A 24,100-nucleotide genomic window follows, 5' to 3' on the forward strand; every position below is an offset into this window, starting at 1 on the left:
CTGGCCTCAAGTGATCCTCCCACCTTGGCATCCCAAATTGTTAGGATTTTAAGTGTGAGCCACTGCACTTGGCCAGATAATTTCAAATTTTTTAGGCTATCCAGCCAGTTTGACTACTTACTTGCCTTTCAGAAACTTGTTACAGTAAGTGTGCAAAGAAAGAAAAAAGCCAGGAACAGCGTTCACCCACCCAAGGAGCCAACCCAACCAGAATACACTGCTCTGGTTCCAGCATATTTTCCCTATGAGTTTAGTTGACTCAATAAATACTGAATGGATGAGTAGGTAGATGGATGAATTATGTTAGATTGAAATCTAACATTTCTGCTGCAAATCTGAATCCGTTTTGTGTGCGTAAATAGAAATACCTGAAAGATCTAAGAAAGGCTGGTCCACTGATAAGCTTTTAAAAACCAAAAAGAAAGTTCAACTAGTAAAAATGAAAGAATAAGAATGTGAACTGGAAACTTCTATTGAGAGAAGTCAGGTTAATTGATAACCATGTGTCCCTCTTCTCTCTAATATATTTTATATACCTGTGTAGAGGTTTTGTAAATGAAATTAATTTTTGTAAAGTGCATTTTAATCCCTTACGAAAATCATGTTGCCTTTAACCATTATAAAGTAACAGTATAAGAGGAGATTTCAGTACAGATGCTTTTAAAAATATGTTTGAGGATCGTAAACAGTGTTGAAGACAAATTTTTATGGAATGGCAAAGGACAATGATCTTGCATGTATTACTTTTAATTATCCTTCAGGCCACCTTTGCATTAAAAAAATAAATAAAACACAGTACTGATAAATGTTGAATGACCAAGGAAAAATCTATTTGTGTAATAAATTAACTGTGCTATATATTTCGTTCCTATACAGACCAGTAACTGGTCCCCTCAGGGTTTCCATAGCATTATAATTATTTAGTACAGATGGCACATATTTAGCCACCAAATGCAGTAAGAGCCACACATTTATTGCTTTGGAAACCAGCAGAGGCCAGCTGTGACCTTCTAAAATGCACTTACATTTTGCTGTCCTAGGGGCTCCTCTTTGACTGCCTCATGCTAAAAGGGCCCCACTCCTATTCTGTTGTGTGCATCATGACAAATATATATAACAAACATATGTTTATTGTATGCCTCCTCCACATTAGAATGCAAATTCTAAGAAGTTGGCAGGATCAGGCTGGGCACCGTGGCTCATGCTGTAATCCTAGTACTCTGGAAAGTGGAGGCGGGCAGATCACGTGAGGCCAGTAATTCGAGACCAGCCTGAGCAACATGGTGAAACTCTGTCTCTACTAAAAATACAAAAATTAGCCAGGCATGGGGGTGGGTGCCTGTAATCCCAGCTACTTAGGAGGCTGAGGTATGAGAATTGCTTGAACCTGGGAGGCGGAGGTTGCAGTGAGCCAAGATCTCGCCAGCCTGGGTGACAGATTGAGACTCTGTCCCACCAAAAAAATAAAAATAAATAAATAAAAAAGGTGGCAGGATCAGTCTTACTATTAGATTCCCAACACCTAGCATGATGCCTGGTGATAGTCGGTGCTGTAAATTAAAAATAAAACTTAAAGACTCACCCCCACCACAAATAAATACATGTATATTGAATGAATGAATCTTTGTCATCTGCCTGTCTTCTCCAGGTCTACAGCTTCCATGCAGGGGAGGAGGGCAATTTCTAGGCACCTATATCATCCACACACAGAAAGGAACCCTGAGTGCTACTTTTAAACTCTTTCACTTTATCTCACACAAAACCCTCACTTTTTAAAATACTATTGGCAAGTTAGAGAAATGTTTGCTCTTATTACAGAAACTGATAAGATGTTTTACTCATGGTAGTCCCTTCTGAAGAACACAAACAATGACTATATTCCTTCTCTTAAAGCTTTGACTTTGGAGGCCTATGGACTCAGGGACCCAATGACCCAAATAGGAGCAAGTGAATCAAGTTTACTTGTGCAGTTGGTTCATTTATCTGTGCCAGCCCCAGTGTTACTGCATTTTTTGTGCTTGTGAGTTGATTGATTATATAAATATACATGGTAACTGGCTTCACCCAGAATTCAGGGTAATTCTTACAACACCGCAGGAAGGCCAAGTCCATCCCGCAAGCCCAGTCATGTCCAGTGTACAGCTGTATATGCTCAAGTATACAGTATAAAAATCCTTAGACATTTTTTCCTAGTATCTCAAAGATGTGCAAACATCGACTATTGTATTTATGGTATTAACTTAGAATATTTTTACTTTTTTTTTTTTTTTTAAAGAGACAGGGTCTTACTCTGTCACCCAGGCTGGAATGCAGTGTTGTAATCATGACTCACTCTGGCCTCAACCTCCTGGGCTCACAGGATCCGCCTGCCTCAGCCCCCAGAGTAGCTGGGACTATAAATGTGTGCCACCACACCTGGCTAATTATTATTTTTTGTAGAGATGGGGTCTCACTATCTTCCTCAGGCTGGTCTCAAACTCCTGACCTTAAGCAGTTCTCCCACCTCAGCCTCCCAAGAGTTGTAATTACAGGTGTCAGCCACCACACCCAGCCTCAAGCTTTTTTAAAAAGAATCCTTTCTTCCAATATAATCTCACAAAAAAAGTTTATTGCTTACAGTAGGCAAGTGAAGTTTTTTTCTGAAGCAAGGGAATGGCTGGGGGCGTATGTGTGCGCTCGTGTATGTGCACCCGCACCTCTGGGGAATCCCAAGGGTTCTGAGGAACTCCATTTGAAAACTGTCCTATTAACCTAACGCTAAGCAAAACTATAGGGGAGTGGAATGTATGGAGAATCCATCCTCTGTAGAAATGGAAATCTTTTCTAGGACTGTCTCTTCTATAATTCAAATCAGTTAGTGTTTCTTACGTAGTAAGCTCTCGAGTGATACAAAAATTCCATTTAACTAATACCCTTGTCTGAAACAGAGGTGAAATTAAAGCACTAGAAAGCTAACACTATCAATAATTCATTGCATTCCTATTTCCTGGGACTAAAGTGGGGTGGCATAATCCTTTCAGATGTCTCTGCAGCACGAATATAAAATGTAGACCATAGCAAGACAGGAAACAGTAGAAAAAAGACAGCTAATGAATTAAAAGCTAATGTGATGCATGTTGGAAAATATTGAATTGCCTGTCAATTTCAAGCTTTTAAACCAGCATTAATAATGGAAGGATAATATATAAATTTTTTGCTATTCTTTCTTTAGCAAGTTTCCTTATTCAGTTACATGTGGGCAAATAATACCATAGACTCCTTTATTATCAAATGTTTAAATGTCTGAAATATTTGTCAGATATATAGCCCATGACTAGTGAGTTCAGTGATTATCCAGGGCATCCTAGAGCAGCCATAATTAACCTAAGACCCAGATTCCTCATTTTTAATACCCCATTGAGCTACTGAAAGGATTAGAGAGAATGTATGTAAATCACTTAATGCAACATCTGGCCATTAATAACTGTTATTACAGTGTAATTACTCTCTGCCTTTGCCAAAGATGGTAGACAGCCTGTCTAGCAAGCTCTGTGACCCTCAGAGTCACATACTTCTAATGCACCTCCACCAGTAAGACCTTTTAGTCTTGGCAGAGGTGCTTCTCAGCTTGCAGTGGAAAATGGCCCATCATTCAACCTCCTGAGTTGGGTGAGAGTCTGAAAGGGCCACTCAGGTTTGAGCTATGCCCAAGATTCTGAGAACCAGCTAATTGAATCAAAGGGCCTGGGAGCAGAGAAGGCAGAACAAGTGAGGGGATGACTATAACCTGTGACTTCCCTGCCGCACTGCAGCTTCTAGGTCGACAGAGTGACAGATATGCCCTTCATTCTGTTTTTGGTGGAACAGAATAGGTGCTGGCAGTGGTGATGGATAGAAGTCAACTTTAAAATCAGTATGCTTAGGTGTGAGTCCTGCTACTACTTCCTGGTTATCTTAGACAAGTTTTGTTAACTCTCAGTGCCTCATCTGTAAAATAAGGAGTGTATTGCCTACCTCACAGAGTTGTTCTGAAGATTAAATAGTAATCGGTGTAAAGTGTTTAACACAGTATATAGAAATAGTAAATGCTCAATTTTAAGCTAATGTCAGGGTATACTCAGGGTGCAGTAATAGGTAACTAAAACCACCTTAGCTATTTTAGAATGGAATTTAATATAGGATATTAGGAGAACTGACTGCTAAAGTATAAATGTTAAAACTGTGATTCTCATGCAAGTATAAAATGACATGTTACAAAGATTTTATTTAATACATTAATTAATGAGGGAACCTGTAAGATGTTAAGTACAGTTCAAAGGAGTCTTCAGAGATACACACAATCAGAAATGTTGAAATCAACTGGCTAATCGAGGCAAAACTGGCTAAAATTCTATAGGACAGGACCGTCTGACAGACCCATAACGCAAGCCTCATCTGTAATTCAAATTTTCAAAGAGTCACATTTTAAGAAGTAAAAATAGTTAACATGAATTTTAATAATATATCTTATTTAATCCACACTATCCAAGATAGAATTATCTCAAGATGTAATCAATATAAATAATACATAAAATTAATGAGAAGTTTTTACATACTTTTTCATATTAAGTCTTTGAAATCTGGCATATATTTTACACTTACAAGACATCTCAATTCAAACTTGCCACATTATAAGAGTTCAGTAGCCACATGACTAGTAGCTTTCATATTAGACAATGTAGCTTTAGGGCAATAAAAAATAATGTTTGGGATTATCTTTCCTTGAGGGCAAAAATCAATTTTATATCTACCAAAAAAAAATTTGTTTTGCTATGGATAAAGAATTATTTGTGGCTGGTCATGCTGGTAATTCCAGCACTTGGGGAGTCCAAGGCAGGAGGATTGCTTGAGCCCAGGAGTATGAGAGCAGCCTGGGCAAAAAAATGAAATCTTCTACATCCAAATAAAACCAAAAAGTAAAAAACAGAACTATTTGTATTTCTATAGTTTGCTGCAAATAAATTTTTACCTTACAAAGTTGTAAAATAGCGTAGTTAATAGAAGGTCACCAGTGTACACCCCTATAGAATTAGAAAATTCCTAAAGTTTCTACCAGAATTTTCCCGAAAGACACACCCAATCTCTATGATCCAATTTCAAGCCTCGGACAATTTTTGCCTTTTAGGAGAATCAGGAGGCTACCACTAAAAATATTGCATTTATGAACATACTACCCTAACTATCAGTCCAGGTATCAGGAAGGCACCACCAGAATTCTTGGCCCTGGAGCCACATTGGCTAGGTCCTCACACCAGCTAAATGGATGCCTCAGGCACTCCTGCCTCTCCCTCCACTGAACTCGGTTCTAAATTCAAATTTCACAGGAGCACCTCTGATTAATAATGACTACATCGCATTTGAAACCCTTGGTGCAAGGCAGTCAGGAAACATAGCTCCTAGCTCTCCAGTATCTGCAGTACATTGAAAGACCCCAGAGGGAGTTTGGAATAGAGGCCAACTGAGTCGATATACTGTGTCTGCTGCAGCCATTATTCAGTTAACTAGAGCTTCATCAAATTCTTCACTCTGTGTTGGGGGAAGCGGCAATGGAGGAAGGGTTTACAGTGTGCGCACATAAACTGGTTATATGTATAAAAGAAATCAGGAACAATAAACTGCAGAATGCCACAGGGGGAGGAAGGCCTCTCCATGCTTCATGTTCTGGTGCAGGGTGACCTAGGCTGTGTTACCGTAAACATCGTGCTCAAGGACGTAAAACCCGTTCGTAGCACTAAGACGTAACCAGAGTTGTAGGCTTTTTCTAAGGACTGAATTCTACCAGCTTCACATAGACAATAGGTTAAAGACAACCACATGTTCTTGTTTTGTGAAACTCCCAAACTGCCACTGTTATCAATCTTTAGAATGACACACCAGTTCCGGCTCACTGATTCACTCCACCATCACTCTACCCCTAGCCTAAAGATCAAAGTGATTGTCACCAACAAATAGTGTGAGAGATCAGAGCTCAGAGCCTTCACTGCCTCCGGTAATAAGTGATGGCCCTCGGTCCCACTTTTATTTTTAATCTGTCTTTTTCTCAGTCCTTTTTCACCACCGAACTTGGGGTGCCCACAGGCGATGTGGGGGCTGGTTCCCTACAACTCTGGGATTCAGAAGAATTAGAAAGATTCTTTGCTGGTCTGTATGGTGGCCACACTTTTGAGAATCTTTTCTAATAAAGGGTTCTCAGCACTGGAACAGCATCCCAAGGAACACCAACACTCAAGGGTCAGGTGCAGAAGGAGAAGGCAACAGAGGACATGAAGAAGAAATGAGCAGATAAGAGGGAGATGATGGCCACTAACGTGTGCTGTTAGGAGAACCCAAGGTACGAGGTATTTTAAAAAGAGAGCAGTGAGTGTTCAAATGCCGTCAGGACCCAGGTAAAATAACTGAAAAGTGCTTAGGGGACCTCAGCAAGCTCAGCTTCAGTGAAGTGGTGGGGGTGGCAGCTCGATTTGCATGGTTTTAGAGTGAGGGGGAAGTGAAGAATCCGAGACAGCAAGAATAGATCGTCTTTTGAGCTGTCTGCCTATGAAGGAGAAGAGAGCAAGCAACTGTGTACATCTTTAAGGTTTCTGTTCCCGGCAAGGCAAGCCTGCCTAGATTTTGAATTCAATGCCTTCCAATATTTACGAGCACCTTTGTCTCTGAAGAGCAATATTTGAGGAAGATTTCTTTAAGGACGCACAGTCCAGGATGTTCTCTCTTCCAGCTATGTGAAAATTGTCTCCTACATGAAGCCAAATGAAATATGAGCTGGGTGGACACGCCTACATTTTCACCCTCACCCTGACCTCTCCGCCTCCCCCCAGAAATGCTCATAGACAAATTGAGTTGGGGTCGGGGGATGCCATTAGCGGATAGAGAACTGCTAGATAATTTAGTGCCAAACTGTGGCCCACTCATAGCAGAGGTCATTATTTTAGACATCACTTAAGCCTTGTTCCTGGCTCTATTTTATGTCCCCACCCTTGTTTTTATCCCGTTTCACTTTTAAATGTCCACTCTCTTGTTTTACATATCCTTAAAAATCACTTTCAATCCTGCTGGGAACAAAGTGAGGCGCAGACGTAAAAAGCTGTGTTTTGCCCCCCCTTGCTGATACTGTTTCTTTGATTTTATAATAGGAATAGTGGGGGTGGAAAGAGATTTATTTAAGGAGTTTTGCTTTCCAGCCGACTTCCCTAGATACCTTTTCCCTTAAAGGGAGGCATGCAACGTTCTATGGCAGGCGTCCCCAAACTAAGCCCGCGGGCGGCATGCAGCCCCCTGAGGCCATTTATCCGGTCCCCCCCCCCCCCCCCCCGCCGCACTGCAGGAAGGGGCACCTCTTTCTTTGGTGGTCAGTGAGAGGAGCACAGTATGTGGCGGCCCTCCAACGGTCTGAGAGACAGTGAACTGACCCCCTGTGTAAAAAGTTTGGGGACGCCTCTATGGTCACAAAAATCATGTCAGGGCAGCAGTCTCCATGGCCATGGACTCTGGGACTAAGCCAGGCAGCCACAGCCTCGCCTGGGCAGCTTCAGGTGGCATCGATCGTGGGGTGATGTCGGCCGGGCACCTACTGGCTCAGACCTCTGCGCAGAGAGGGGTGCGCACGGCCTCAAAGCGAAATTCGTAATGCGTCGCCCTGACGACCCTGGTTTGATTTGTGTACAATTGAATTGAAAGAATAGAGTTAAGTGGGGATGGAAGGAGGCCAACGACACAAAGACCACTAGAACATATGTGCTAGATGGAAAAGCAGAAGCAAAAATTACATTTTAATGGAAAGAGGACTGTTCGCTGAGTATTAGAGACTGGCTATGCTGAGCATATTGCACTTCAAGTAGCTGACCCTGAAGATGAGGGCTCTCAGAATGCCATGAAATACTGGATAAGAATCAAAAACAGTGAAGCCCCTGTTTATGGATGTGTCTCATCATTATGGAAAGGGTTATCTTTTGAAACTCGTAGAATTTTTTTTTTTTTTTTTTTTTTAGATTCTCATACATGACTCAGTTCATAGGCAGGCTCATGATGGCACATAAGAATGCCTTAGTAATGTTTCAGTTTGTAGGTGGTTGCCTGAAAATGGTACTTTTATATTACAATATTTTCAATATTTTTTCAGTACAAATGTGTTAAATGCTCACAAATTTCAGTCTTATGTAGACAGAGGTGAGCATAAAAAATGTTTTCCTTTTTGTACTCATAAAACTATGACAGCTGATTTCTTTTTTTCCTACAAAAATAGAAAACAAAATAGAAGGTGAGGGAAAAATATGTATCTTCCTAATAATTTCTGTAGGTTGTAAAACAAAGTCATTGCTAAATCCCAATGAAGATGTTTCTTTGGATTTTGAAAACTAAAATTGGGTGTAGAATTGTCACCCTAGTGACAAAAAATTTAAATAGTGTGGGCCTGTTGGTTGACTTCAATCTGCTGTACTTTTCATAAATAAATCTAAGTTATTAACTGCTTGGTGAATTTTTGACAAATAAGAGGATATCATCAATATAACCAAGTTGCCTCTCTGGTGGGCAGTGACAAAAGAGAAGAAAGAAGGATGCGAGGTTGAAAGGGAGAGGAGAGAAATATGTCGTGGAAGAGGTTGAGGGACATGTAATTAGACTCTAAGGTGTGCTCAGTTTTGCTGGCACCATTAATGAAGTGATCAAATAATATCAGCAACCAGAATCAAAATGTAATTTAACTTAATTATATTACACCTCCCTCTTTTGAATTGAAAGCTACTTACACAGTTGATAGCTGTCATTCTTTAGTTTTCCAAATGACTTTAAGATGATGGGGTGGCTCTATCTTGGGATACAAACCCAAACTTACAAGACTGATACATTTGCCTTTGAGTAGAATAAAAAGTCTGGGGTTGCAGAAGTTACAACCATGAAACTAAAGCCCTGCTGTAAAGAAACTGGACTCCCTGAGATAGGGTCTAGAAAGTGCTGTTCAGACTTGGCAATCATCCAGATAAGGCCTCAACCTCTGGGGACCTCTTCTAATTACACACTATTTCTTGCTATGCTAAATTTACATCACAGAAAGAAAAAAACTAGTTAGCATTTTCCTGTAGACTCCTTTAAGGCACTGTTGTATCGGTGGAGTTGCCAAAGCTCTTCAGTGGCTTAGAAACTGATCCTAATAACCTTCTGTGGCATGATCAAGTTTAGGGAAAGAAACACATTATTTCATAGGAGATCAATTTATAAACCAGAATACCATGCATCATTTATAGTAGTAGGCTCTAGGCTCTGTATTTGGCAAACCTATCCACCATTTATAAAATAATTTTCCTTTTGAAGGAAGTGCACTAATGAGACAGAATTACATTAGATTGTTCTTTCTCTAGCCTGGGTGAACCTTGGCCTAGAGAATATATGTAATGATAGTACCCTCCTCTACAGGAAGCACTGAAGAAATGGTAATGTGGCCCACCTTTTAAAAAAACTACACACCCACTGCTTTTCACTTAAAAAATCACTACCTTAGACAGGTTAATGAGGCTATAATTTTCTTTTTAGTTGCTTTGTTCCTATAACAGAGGCTACTCCTTGATCATCTCCATTATGCTGAAACGCATTCCATTGAGTCTGTTTCGTTTTCTAGGGTAAAGAAAAGGGAAAGCCTATCACTTAATTGTATCTTATCTTTACAAACTGCATCTTAAGGCAGTTTGCTTTGAAACAGGTGATTTTGTTTCCATTTTGGAAGGCAACAGGTCTGGTATTTTCCCTGGATAGAGGAAAGGGAACAAAGGGAAAGGAACAAAGCCCTCTCTCAACTGTGGACACAGGAGTGGTAGGCAAGTGCAAGAACGCCCCTTTTCCACAGAGGGAATTAGCCCAAAGGGAATGAGCAAAAGGGTCAGAATGTTCTCCAAGACAATCCAGGAAGCAGCATATAGAGTCAATATGCTGATTAGGGAATATTCCCATTACTATGGGTGCTCTTCAAATTATCCTCACATCTAGAAGTATCAAACACTGTTTATCCTACTTACAAGTCTGCAGTTTGGTCTGGGCTCAGCAGGGAAAGCTCATCTCGGCCCTACTTGCCAAGAGCAGCTCTGAGGCTGAGGACTGGAATAACTGGAATCACTTACAAGTCCGGCAGGTGATGCTGGGAAAACTCAGTCAGCTGGGATCTGCAAGAGCTCAGGCTCCTCAGTCCTCTCCCTCCACCCCTGCATGGCCTCTCCAGCATGGCCGCTTCAGAGGAGCCAGACTTCTTATGTGTGTGTTGTCACAGGGATCCAAAGGCATGTCCAACAGAGCCAGGCAGAAGCTGTACTGCCTGCTCTAAACTAGTCTTGGAACACATTCAGTGTCACCTCTACCACATTCTGTCAGTTCCGAGTCAGTCACTAAGGCTCCCCATATACAAGGGGAGGGAAATTAAATCCCACCTACTCTGATGTGAATGTATCCTCCAAATTTCATATGTTGAAATTTAATTGCCAGTGTGATAGGATTAAGAGGTAAGGCATTTAGGGGGTGATTAAGTCATGAGGGGCAGCCCTTATGGATGGGATTAGCCACTTATAAAAAGAGCTTGAAGGGATAAGTCTGTTCCTTCGATTCCTTTCATCTCTTTTGCCATGAGGACATAGAATTAGCACCCTCTGAAGGAAACAGTGTACAAGGTGCCATCTTGAAAGAAGAGATCAGGCCATTATCAGACATTGAACCTGCCAGCACTTTGATTTTGGACAGCCACACCTTCAGAACTGTGGGAAATACGTTTCTTTATTTATTACCCAGTCTAAGATATTTTGTTACAGCAGCACAAATGGACTTACCTTTAGTGAGAAGTATATCCAAAAAAATTGGGGAACACGTTTTTAAATCACCAGGGTAATTTTATATAGTTAAATAATTAGGTGATAGTATACTATTAATTTACTCATTCATTCACAAATACTTATGGAGCTTGTATCACATACGGAATAAACATTACTTTTTAAACTTAAAAAATTCTAGATATTATAGCCTGAGAAAAATTCAAATTTGGATATGATCTCAAATATTGAGAAGGTTGTATTTGGTTTTAGGCCTGTCTTTGAAAGTGCTTAAACCAGCACAAAATGTCAGATGAGGACAAATCCATTTAGAGAGGAGTATAATCTAAATAGCATAAATGGATTTTTATTATAATTCATTTAAAACCTGAGAAAATGAGAGTATAAATCATTAGTACAATTATATTCTAGAAAAGTTATCTGTTGAGCAAAGGAGTATAAAAACAGATCATCTTTTCTACTACTTTTATATTTTCAGTTGCCTGGTATGTGAAAAGAGGATTGTTCTCTGTTAGAGATGACTGTATTAGTTAGGGTTAGATTCAGCTTTGAAGCATAGTAATAGTGGCTTGAACAAGGTAGTTTACAGAGATTCCCTGAATTAAACCATTCAAACTCACAATTTTTTGACTTTCTGCTGGTGCTAAAGTGATAAGCATTTAGTAGAAATCTTTGAATGTTGAATTTTCATCTTCTTCCAGGCTAGCAATATGCATTACGATGCTCTCTCACAATGCTGGGCAGCAGCAGAAAACCACAACTCCCAGATCACAAGGGTAAACAATGGCTCTACTCTACCGTGTGATGTGTTGCCAAATAGTTTAGCCCAACTGTAGGGTTGGTCTTGAATGCCTGGGCTCAAGAAACCCTCCCATCTTGGCCTCCCAAAGTGCTGGGATTATAGGTGTAAGCCACTGTGCCTGGCCCTGAGGACATTAAAGGTAGGCTAGGCTAAGCTGTGATGTTCAGTAGGTTAAGTGTATTAAATGCATTTCTGACTTAAAATATTTTCAACTTTCAATGGGTTTACTGGTACATACCCCTATCATAAATTGAAGAACATCTGTATTCCTTTATCATATAAAGGAAGCCTGAAGGTGGGCAGTCCAGAGCAGGTATGACAACTCCATACCTTCAGAAACCTTTCCGAATCACCACTCCCGTTTCTAGGATGTTGTCCTCCATTCTCATCACCCAAGATGGACGTGAAAGTTCCAACTATCACATCTGTATTCTAGGTAGCAGGATGGAAGAAAGGCAAAGAGGAGGAAAAAGATGTATATTTTCAGTATGTTAAAAGTTTTTCTAGCAGCTGCTACCTCATACTTCTGATCACATCTCATTGACCAGAAACTCAGCTACAAAAGAGACTGAAAGTGACACTGTCGGCGTGGGCTTTATTATGAGTGGCTATGTGCCCAGTAAAATCATGTGTATTACAATAGAATGAGAGGATGGTTACTGGAGGGCAGCTAGCAGTCACAGGGTGGAAACTGAGTGTTCTGTTTTGGACATGGTAAGCATGAGATGCTTTTTAGACACCAAAGTTAACGGAATTTAGGGGAGAGATTGAAACTGGAATTATAAATTGGGAACTAAGTGGCCTATAGATTGATATTTAATGCCACAGAGCTAGATGGCAATACCTGGGAATAAATGGGAACAGAAGAGAAGTGGTCAGCAAGAGGAGCATCCAGCAGAATAGGCTGAGAAGATGCAGTGAGTGAGGCAGAAGGAAAGCCAGGAGACTGTGGTATCCTAGAAACCCAGTGGTATGGTCTGAATGTTTGTGTCCTCCCAAAACTTTTATGTTGAACTCTAATTCCTAATGTGTTGGTATTAAGAGATAGGGCCTAGGCCGGGCGCGGTGGCTCAAGCCTGTAATCCCAGCACTTTGGGAGGCCGAGGAGGGTGGATCACGAGGTCGAGAGATCGAGACCATCCTGGTCAACATGGCGAAACCCCGTCTCTACTAAAAATACAAAAAATTAGCTGGGCATGGTGGTGCGTGCCTATAATCCCAGCTACTCAGGAGGCTGAGGCAGGAGAATTGCCTGAACCCAGGAGGCGGAGGTTGCGGTGAGCCGAGATCGTGCCATTGGACTCCAGCCTGAGTAACGAGTGAAACTCCGTCTCAAAAAAAAAAAAAAAAAGAGAGATAGGGCCTTTAAGAGATGATTAGGTCATGAGGGTGGAGCCCTCATATATAGGAAGAGTACCCTTATAAAAAAGGGCCTAAAGGAGCTTACCAGCCCCTTCCACCATGTGAGGGCGCAGCTGGAAGGCAAAATCTTTGAAGCAGAGAGGAGCTATCACCAGACACTGAATCTTCTAGTGCCTTGATCTTGAACTTCCCAGCCTCCAGACCCATGAGCGTAAATTTATGCTGTTTATAAATTACCCATTCAACAGTATTCTGTTACAGCTGCATGAAGAAACTAAGATACTCAGCAAAGAAAGTAATTCAAGAAGGGAGTCTCAACAGTCTTATGGGCTGCTGAATGTTTGAGTAACATGGGCCAGAGAACTGATCACTGGATTTGGCAAGCTGGAAGTCAAGGAGACTAGTTGAGCCTGGTTACAATGGAGAGGTAGAAAGAAAAGCCTGCTGGGAGAGAATGAACAGAAAAAAACAGGCGGGTGAGAAAGTAGAAACAGTCAACATAGCTTTATGAAGGAAATGTGCTATAAAGGGCTGGAGATGATCTAGATCTAGAGAAACCCCTTAAAAAAAATAATTGTAGCCATAAGAGCACATTTGTGTGCTTATGGGAATGATGGGATAAAAAAGGAAAAGTTGATGTGGAAGAGAGCAGTAACAGAAGTAGCACACCAGGATCGAGGGTACAACTGAGTGACAAGATGAGTGTACAAAAAGGAGAGACACGGAGTTTAGACAGGAGAATGAAATGAGATAAGAATAAGACCAAGAAAAAATACTAGATGAATAGATTCTAGCAGTGGAATTGTGAGCAGCAAATGCTCAAAAGGCAAAGAGAATTTTCTCGAGGGCTACCTCGGATTGACTGGTGGTGGATGCCTGGGGCTGTATGTTGAGGAGACAAGTGAAGTTCTCCCCAGTATTCTGACCTGAATTGTTTATGGAGCCTGCTTTGGACTACAAACACGTAGATGCTTCTTAGGAATCTGGCTTTGGCTTTTAATTATATGACTTTTCTTTTACAAAATTTAAATCACATTATAAGAACTGTTATAATCTTTTCCACTTAATGTAAAGATAGTTGTTGCTCAGGCTGGAGTGTGGTGGCACGATTTCAGCTCACTGCAACCTCCGCCTCCTGGGTTCAAACAATTCTCCTGCGTCAGCTTTGAGAGTAGCTGGGATTACAGGTGTCTGCCATGACACCCAGTTAATTTTTGTATTTTTAGTAGAGATGGGGTTTCACCATGTTGGCCAGGCTGGACTTGAACTCCTGACCTCAGGTAATCCGCTGGCCTCGGCCTCCCAAAGTGCTGGGATTACAGGTGCGAGCTACCAGGCCAGGCCAAATATAGTTTTTTAATGCTAGTGGATAGGTATCTACATTCTACATCATCATTTTAAATGCTTCTTAGGTCTTTCATTGTATGGGTAGAGTCCACTATACTTAATCAACTTCCTATTGTTAGAAATTCAAGTTTTTCCAATTGTTAAAATATCCTTAAATTTGTAAAACTTCTCCTACTAGATTACATCGACTTTATGATCCAGAAGGCACTATGAAATCATGGTTTAAAACCATGGGCTGTTGAGTCAGAGCCAGACCTCTGGGATTCTATGAATTGGTGTCTTCATCTGAATAAAATGGGTTAAATAATATTTCTACCTTACAGAAGTGTTGGGAAGATGAAAGGAGTTAATACATGTAAAGCACTACACATAGTCCCGGGGTGTGGTAAGCATGCAATAAAAGCTAGTTCATACAACCCTCCATGCTCAGCCCAGTGGCTTACAAGGTGTTCCATGAGTTGCTTGTTGGGTGATTTGTGTAAGATCTTGGTAACAATATTAAAAGGTTATAATCCTAGTCACAGAGGTAGGACTAAATTAGAACTCTTCAATCAAAATCTTGAGGCAAGATATTCATATCTAATAGGAATTGCATATGTATGATAATTGGGATAAGTTTCATCTTTTTATTTTCAATCATTTGTACAGTAGGCTAAAGCCCAAAATGTGTCATAAATCATTGTATTCAAAACACCACTATGCAAAATATAGAAAAGATTTTAAATCTACCATGTTATCATCTTTAATTTGTGAATGTTAGAAATAATTATTTTTATTTAAATTATTATTTAAATAATGAATCATTAATTATTAAACTGTTTAATCACTGTAAAACTTTAGACAGGATATACGTATAGGAAGCAGGAAGTGAAAGCTCTCCTTTCTCATCTCCCAGTCACACTCAGATACGGCCACTCTTTGAAGTTGTATTCTTTCACACCTTTCCTGTGCATATACAAGTATACACATAGCTACCTGTGAATATATCCATACAGAGGATAATCAGCATTTAATTATAAGTCACGTAGCTCTACTTTTATATTTAGGAAAAATCTTCTAAGCGTTTTCCATCAGAAAAGATTGTCACTAGACTGGTGGTTTTATCCATTAAATCTTTGTTTCTAGTGATTTCCCCGAGAGTGAGTGGTTCGGTTTAGTTGGCTAACCATGTAAGAGCAAGCCAAATGTTTTTGTTCTATTAATAAGGAAGTGCATAAGTATTTGGTGCTTTTTCTTAAACATTCATAGGAGTAGATGGGGAAAAGCATGTGGCCTGAACTGAGATCAAATCCAGCAGAACTGTGTTCCAGGTCAGGATTAGTTTCAGGATCTTGACATTTGACCACAAGGGCCATCTGCTTGGAGCAGAGCCAAACAAAGTGTGGAGAAGGGCAAGGACACAAATGAGGAGTGGATGGGAGGCTGGAAGTTGTCTGAAAGCGTTAAAGCTGATTTTAGTTTCTCGTCGTCCGTGATGGTGGGATTTAGTGGTCATTTGTTGTTTGAGTTATTTAAAGTCCCCAATTCCTAACCCCAACAGATAATGGGAGTAAATAAGATTTTTATTCTTTGAAGGATTTGGAGAACTCGTATATTCTTCTGTTGTTACTTCATGAGAGATTTTAATTACTTTTGAGTCAAATATTTGAGGCAAAAAATACTTAAATTAACATTTATTTCACTACCAAGAGAACTGGTGTCTCCTGGGTAATGAATTATTAATAACAACATATGAAATGAATAGCAATAGTCACTTCAGCTTCCTTTTGGAAAAACGCAGGATATAAATAAGTAAGTATATACATGGAAAAATGAAAATAAACAGTAATGCTGCTTGCTAATTGTGTTGCTTCTGTTATAACTCATTCATTCTAAAAAAATAATTAGCTGGTAGGGTATAATTGCTATTTTTAAAATCTTGTTCAAACAAATTGAATTTGTGTAATGAAAAAAAGTGAGACTTGGTAAAGCATTTGTCATAATCATCTATGATCTATGTTGCTACAGCCTATATTTAATTCCGTAGAAAATGGTCCCATAATCAAGACCTCCTTCCTAGTTCTCTCACCAAGAGTTGTAGCACCCTCCTTTACAAGAGTAAGGTTTTGATTTTGGCTTTTGAATTTTACTTCCCAATACCAGAGCCTAGAATGAATTTCCACATCACAAAAAATTGAGCAAAAGGGTTTCACCAGACTCTAGCTGTCGTGATTTCTGCCACATGATATCTTTGCTACTATAATTCTAACGAGATGAGAAGTCTTACTTGACTGAAGTCTGGTCTAGCCACCAACATCAGCCCATATTCACCTGTCCTGGGCATCATCCTGTAGGCTAGTAACTTGCACCCCTTAGTCTACTGACGGAGATATTTGTATCCCCTATAACATCCACTGACTGTGCATGTGCACTGTGGCAGCACCACTGATTTGCTTAAAACATGGTACTTAATTTGATAACTGAATTAAGTAGATAAGAATTATCTGGCATCCAAGGCATCAGAATATATCCCATTGTCAGATAAAGGAAATTGATCTCTGGCTTCTGAGCTGCAATGACAAGGTGAATCATAACTGGACTCTAAGATTGAGACTAATCAGGTACTGAGTCAAGGTAATCAACTGGAGTTGATAATACACAGAATAATCTAGTTTTGAATAATGTTTTGCTATTTTCAAAATGTTTTAAATTAGATTATTTAAATCTCCAGCTTCCCTCTGAGGAAGGCATTATTGTTTCCATTTATAAGCGAAAAGACCTAGCCTCATAGAGATCAAATCCTCTTCTTCTTGGTGATGTTTTCTTTCGTGCCTGGCTTTTATACACCTTCCGTCCATGATTCTGACACCTGGTAGATTCTCTTCAAAGAATTCACAAATCAATGATGGTAACCACTCAGTAGAATATAAACCTACCTTCCAGTTACCATCTCATTTCTCCTTCCTATCAATAAAGTTTAAGAGTAAAATATACTCAATGTCTCTTCCCAACTTCTCACTAACCCTTCAACCCATGGAATCAGGGTTCCAAGCCCACCCCTCCACTAAAACAGCTCTCAGGAAGGTTGCCACAGACCTCCAAACTGCTAAATGAAAAGCATATATTGTGTTGCCATCTTACTTGACATTTCTCCTTTTCTCTGCCCAAGGCTTTTGGGACAGTACCCTTTTGCTTCTCTCTTGTATCTCTAATTAATCCTTCTAAGTGGGAGGATTAATTAGAGATTAATTTGTTCAATCCTTTTGTGATCTCTAGGCTTAATTTTGAGCTCTCTTAATCTTGATCTACTCTCTGAATGACTTCATCTGAACCCACATTTAGTATGAAAGCTGCAGCTTCATATACCATTACCTGCTGAATCTCCCCGCTTGTTCCCTATCTGCCTCAACCCTTATGCCCCCTGCCTACCCACACTGCCTTTATCCAATGTGCTCTTCCTGCTGCATCCTGAAACTTGGCAGAATCTGGGCAGTCACAGACATTCAGCCTCCCCTGGACAATCAATCAACCATGACGTCCTCTTGATTTTAATAATTTTTTCTATCTCTCTTCTTCACTCTTATTATCCCTGACTTACATCAGGTTCTTGTCTGTTTGCCAGGAATCCAGGTCAAGATTGCCTTGGAGGCTTGGGGGCATTCTTTAGTAGGTGCAATGAAGAAAACAGATTTGTGTCCTTGCTGTCACGGTATTTGGCTCTGGATATCTTCTGTTGTTGGGTCTCAGTGGTGGGTCTTGGTCAGGAATGATGAAAATTACAAACCATGACTTGCATTTATCTTCACTGCAGTTGAAGTTTATCTTAAGATGGTCACAGAAGAAGATAAGGTGGCAAAGGCTAACCATTTACAAATAGGTAATAGGTATCTATTCTGTAATCTGTGCTAAGCATCTGGGCTACAAAGACAAATATGGCATGGTCTCTGTCCCCAATGCGTTCATGTTCTAGTGCGAAAGGCAAATGATTACAGTTCTGCATAATAAATGCAATGATGAAGGAATGTGAGAAGTGTTCTCTTGAGTACAGAAGAGTTTCCATCCATATTTTCATTTTGTCTTCATTGCAGTAAGCGTGTGAAGTGGGGAGGGAGGTAGAGGCAGCCTGGCTGGCACGGTAGAGTATGGCTTCCAGAAGATGTGAAAATGCTCTCTATCTTACAGAAATCTTGAGACTGCAGCTCTGGATCCTGCCATTGGGGGTTCTGGGAATTCTGTTGGCTGTTCCCTTGGGTGATAGAATTATCCCAAACAAGTTACACAACCTCTGATTTCTAATTTTCATAACTCTAAAATGAAAAGTCGGTTAAAATCAGGAGTTGGCAAACCTTTTCAATAAAGGTCAGATAGCAGATGTGTTAGGCTTTGTGGTTCATATAGCCTCAGTAAGTGTATTAGGCTTGTGGTCCATATAGCCTTGCTGCATTTACTCAAATGTGAGCAAGCAGCCACAGACAATATGTAGACAAATGAGCCTGGCAGTATTCCAGCACAACTTGATTTACAAAAACAAGCAGTGGGCTGCATATGGCCCACTGGCTGTAGTTTGCAAGCTCCTGGTCTAAAGGATCTCCATGATGTCTTCCAGATCTACCATTCCACAGGTTCGCAAAACAGCAGTTCTTAAATTCTTGATATACTTTATATTAGTTTTTAAATATACCTTTGTTGTGGTTGATTAGTTTAGAAAATTTAAATGTGGCATTAAAAGTGGTAAGATTTGGGATTTAACTTAGCATGGGTCAGTTAGCTTCTCTGTTCTACGACTATACACCACATCACAGATGTCAACAAATTCATGGCCCTGCATGGAACCACTGAGCTCTGTTGCTAGACAAATGTCATTCTTCCTGGTTTCTAAGAACACAACCTCAGCACGTTTCCCTAATGATGGTATAGCAGCACCTTCTTTACCTATACTGACATTATTTAGTTCCTTTCAAAAAAGCAAATTATTTTTAAGAAAAGTTGTCAATATAATATCTGGTAATGCAAACCTATAGGTAAACAGGTATGTTTCATTATGAAACTTTTAAATAAACCGAACTGATTTTTATGACTACTAAGCAATAGAATGGTTTTTTAAAAATGTATGCTGTTATGCCTATAAGCTAAAGCAGAATCAGCAAACTATGTATATCAGCAAAGCCAACAATTCTCTACGTTTCCAATGATAGGCATTGCTAATCAAGCCCAGCAGTTTTCCCCACAGACTCTGAATGTATTCTCATAATTATTCCAAACTCACTGAACCAGAAAACAATGCCACGTTAATTGGCACTACCATTGCCAGATGAAATCTGTTGTCACAGTACAAGTTACTATACTTTACTTTTTCTATCATTTTCTATTCCTACCACCAAGTTATTCTTGCTAAAAAAGATACACGTGTAACATTGGCTTCAGCAGCTATAAAATTCAACACAACGAAATGAAGATAGGATAAGTCTCATACGTTGGATAAAGGAGTAAAAGTCGCTAAAAACTTTTCATAGAAAATAACTTGGCATTGCTCTTTAAAGGACTTAAAATGTACATAGTAGTTGGAGACTTGGGGGTTCATTGCATTATTCTATTTTTGGGTACGTTTGAAACTTCCTATAATAAAATGTTTTTAAGATGTCCAATGAAGATAAAAATACCATGGTAGATGATGAGTAATGTATTATTTCATAAAGGTAAAATCTAAATGAAGAAATATAGAACTGAAATAATGAATGTTGCCTAATTATAGAAAGCTTTGTGCCTATGATTATCTAGCATGTAAAATTATAAAACAAATTTCATTATTGAAATCATTTGACTAATTTATTAATAGAGATATTGAGGGATTGGGGGGTGTGTGTGTGTGTGTGTGTGTGTGTATTAATGCATTAAATATCTCTGGAAAAATAAATGGAAACTATTAAAAGTAGTTGTCTCCCAGGAGGGAAAAGGAAGGAGGGAGAGTTATTAGCCACCGAATCTCCCATTGTTCCTTTGGAATTTTTGTACATCTTGCCTGTGTTGCCTTATTAAATAAACAAATAAAATGAGCATGTACTTTGATTCAGCGATTCTGCTCCTAAAATTCTATCCTAATAATCAAGGTTGTAAGTGAATCTTTTGCCTCAAGAATGGTCATTACAGCATTGTATATAACAGGAAAGTATTTTAAGCAATTTAAATTTCTAATAGGAATTTTTATATGTTATTTCCATATGTGGAAATAATAGCCATTACAATTATGAAGATGAATTTTTACTAATATATAAAGATGCTTGTAATATATTAAAGTTTTTTAAAAGCAAGTTGCAAAACAGGATGTAGAATATGACCCCACTTTTGTGAGAAAATAATATACAGACAGGAAAATATTTGGGAAATATGCCTCAAAGGGATAATAGTGGTTACCCCATGAAATAAGAATGGCAGTCTTCTTTCCTTTTTTCTCTACTTATTTTCAAATTTCTCCAATAAATACCAATTTAAAATTTACAAAAGATTATGAAGGGGTTTGAGAAAGTCCCTTAGGAAACAAAAAGTTTTTCATGTGTGTGTGTGTGAAAGACAAATCTGAACACAAAAAAGATAAAATGTGGCTTTCATGATCAAAGTCAAAGTCATTATAATAAATGCTGAAATTTTATTGTCAGTTTCTCTAGCTGGGAGCTAGTGACATCCAGAGTTAAATATTGTTGAAGATTCTACCCATGGTATTCTTTTCATTGGGTTTAGCAACTCTATCATGGTAATTCAAAGAGTAATTTTCCCCCCAGTGTGCAAATAAATGTTACAATATTGACAACTGTTAGACTAATGTATATAGGATGTTTAATGAACAAAGGAGAATGCTGTCTGAAATACCTAAACTAACAACATGGAGACACTAGAAATTTTGAGTGAGAGACTCTTATGAGCTAAAATATGCTGTTGGGACCATGGCCAGATGGGGAAGGGTCTTGCACAGCTTGCTAAGGATTTCTACTTTTTCTGTAAAGACATGGATGGAGTTGTATTTTGGGATAAAAAAAATCAAGGTAAAGGATAGATTAGAGGACTGAAAATTAAGCATAAGGAGTATACCAGGGGCAGTAATAATTGTAACCTTTTTAAAGGAATTTTTCCTGACAAGGATAGAAAGGATAAACATGTCAGCTATTTAAGTTCTAGTTTCAATTTTTTTCCAGAAAAAAAGATGTATGACATATACATGTAAATATGAAACCCATAGCAATTGCTTTGTAAACGATTATCATACATATAGTTAGGGATATGCTTAATGTTACATTTTAACTAAATATTTAGGGATATTCTTAATGTTACATTTTAAATATTAACTTTAGAAATTATATTAATTAGAAGTTATAGTAAATCAGAATGTATTTTGCCCTTATCAAATAGTCCATTAGGCAAATCAAGCAGGGCTTGGATGTTCATTATGAAACAATACATGCTGACTTTCCAAATTCACCTAAATGTAATTCACTTAATATGTTAGATTCTATAAAAATGCTTAATCATTACTCTATGTTTGATGTTCCTTAGAAAGGAAACTGTTAGCTATCAGTGTGGATCAGCTTCGATTCTATCAGTTTCTTCCCTGTGAGAGCCTTGGGAAGCACTTCCCTGGAGGTGCTAAAATAAAACACTAGAAGATTTCCCCTAGAAATCTTTTAGAAAAGATACTAGAATAATTCCTAAATTATTCCCTGATTTTATGAGAAAGGTTTTAAAGAAATGTTTTCTCTCCTGACCTAATACCAGAAGCTAGAAATAGTCAAGTGGTACTATTTCTCTTTCAAAATTAAAGACTTTTGAAAACGTACTGATGAGATTTTTACCTCTATGAAATAGCCCATTTCAAATAGTCAATAGCCAATCCTCAGTTTCCTGTGGTTGAGAATAAGATAGTGAGATACAGTACGGATAATGAGACCTAAATAGCCAGCTGTTTCTGGAAAAGTGTACTCAAATTTAGGTTCATTATTAGTTTGGCTCCTTTAGAAATTATAGTTGAATTCATACAATTTAAGGGTTTACATGAAATCGAACTTGAATAAATACAGAAAAGCAGCCTCAATATGGTCATCCAGTAGTGATGGATCATTTAACTTATGGTCCAAATAAGTTTTATTGGTAAATTTATTAAACCCAAAGTTACTGAGGCAAGGAGGTTCTGTTTTCTTCTTTTATACCTTACCTTACACAGAACTTAAAAATAATATTCAGAAGCCTGAAACATGGCCTAGAGAATTCAGAACCATATCAGGCTGAACTGAATATTTTGAGCTATGTAAGTCTGAACTGCATATGTTGGTTTAGTTAAATGATATTGAAAGCAGCACTTTTTATTGTGGTAGCACTAACTGCATTACATCATTCTCCTTTGTATCCATGTTGGAGAAACTGTTCATGGCTTATGTAATGTTTTCTCTTCTTGCAAATACTGTGGCTCATAAAAGTTTGATTCCCTATGGCTTTACCCCTATGCTTTCTTTTATATAAAAACTTTTTTTTTTTTTTTTTTTTTTTTTTTTGAGTTTTGCTCTTGTTGCCCAGGCTGGAGTGCAATGGCGGGATCTCAGCTCATGCAATCTCTGCCTCCCGGGTTCATGCAATCTCTGCCTCCCAAGTTCAAGCGATTCTCCTGCTTTAGCCTCCCGAGTAGCTGGGATTACAAGCATGCACCACCATGCCGTTAATTTTTGTATTTTTGGTAGAGACAGGGTTTCTCCATGTTGGTCAGGCTAGTCTCGAACTCTTGACCTCAGTTGATCCACCCACCTCGGCCTCCCAAAGTGCTGGGATTACAGGCGTGAGCCACCATGCCTGGCCTATGTAAAAACTTAGTTAAAACCTTTCTCATTCTAAGGTTAAGTGATTTGTAACAAAAAAAAAAAAAGTTTCATTTCCCCAGATTTTTCTTTTAGTTTCAGAGAATTTTATTTTTATTTATTTTTATTTATTTTTTTTTTTTTTGAGACAGTCTCGCTCTGTCACCTAGCCTGGGTGCAGTGGCATGAATATGGCTTACTGCAGCCCTGACCTTCAGGCTCAAGTGATCCTCCCACTAGCTGGGACCACAGGCGTGCACCACCATTACCTGGCTAATTTTTATTACATTTTGTAGAAATGGAGATCTTACCATGTCTCTGGTAAGATCTTAAGCTGGTCTTAAACTCTAGGACTCAAGCAATCCTCCCACCTCAGCCTCCCTAAGTGCTGGGATTACAGCTGATATAGTTTGGCTGTGTCCCCAGCCAAATCTCATTTTGAATTGTAACTCCCACAATTCCCATGTGTCCCGAGGAACCTGGTGGGAGGCAAATGAATTATAGAGGCTAGTCTTTCCTGCACTGTTCTCGTGATGGTAAGTCTCAAGAGATCTGATGGCTATTATAAAGGGGAGTTTTCCTGCCCAAGCACTCATTTGCCTGCTGCCATCCATGTAAGATGGGACTTGTTCCTCCTTGCCTTCCACCATAATTATGAGGCTTCCCCAGCCACGTGGAACTGTAAGTTCATTATAAACCTCCTTCTTTTGTAAAGTGCCCCTTCTCGGGCATGTCTTTATCAGCAGGATGAAAACAGACTAACACAACAGGCCTAAGCCATCTTGCCCAGCCTGGAGAACAATTTTATAGTCTCAATATAATGGTGGTTTTTAAGAAGCTCAAGAGAAAAAATGAGAGACACCGTGCATGGTGCAAATTCCTGTTTTTAATTTCAAAAATAATGGTTGTACCTCTTGGTGGTATAGGTCTTCCCTCTCTCTCAGCTTTGGCTG

General features: G+C 39.1%; 1 protein-coding gene and 1 long non-coding RNA gene across 5 annotated transcripts in view; one reads left to right on the top strand and one right to left on the bottom strand.

The window, feature by feature from the left end:
- Nucleotides 1–24,100, top strand: part of LOC141584686 (uncharacterized) — a 67,898-nt gene that overhangs the window by 35,474 nt on the left and 8,324 nt on the right. The window lies entirely within an intron of this gene.
- ACYP2 (acylphosphatase 2) overlaps nt 1–24,100 on the bottom strand; it is a 191,188-nt gene that overhangs the window by 8,393 nt on the left and 158,695 nt on the right. The window lies entirely within an intron of this gene.

The sequence above is a fragment of the Saimiri boliviensis genome, chromosome 1, assembly GCF_048565385.1.
Source record: "Saimiri boliviensis isolate mSaiBol1 chromosome 1, mSaiBol1.pri, whole genome shotgun sequence".
In the NCBI taxonomy this organism is placed as follows: Eukaryota; Metazoa; Chordata; class Mammalia; order Primates; family Cebidae; genus Saimiri; species Saimiri boliviensis.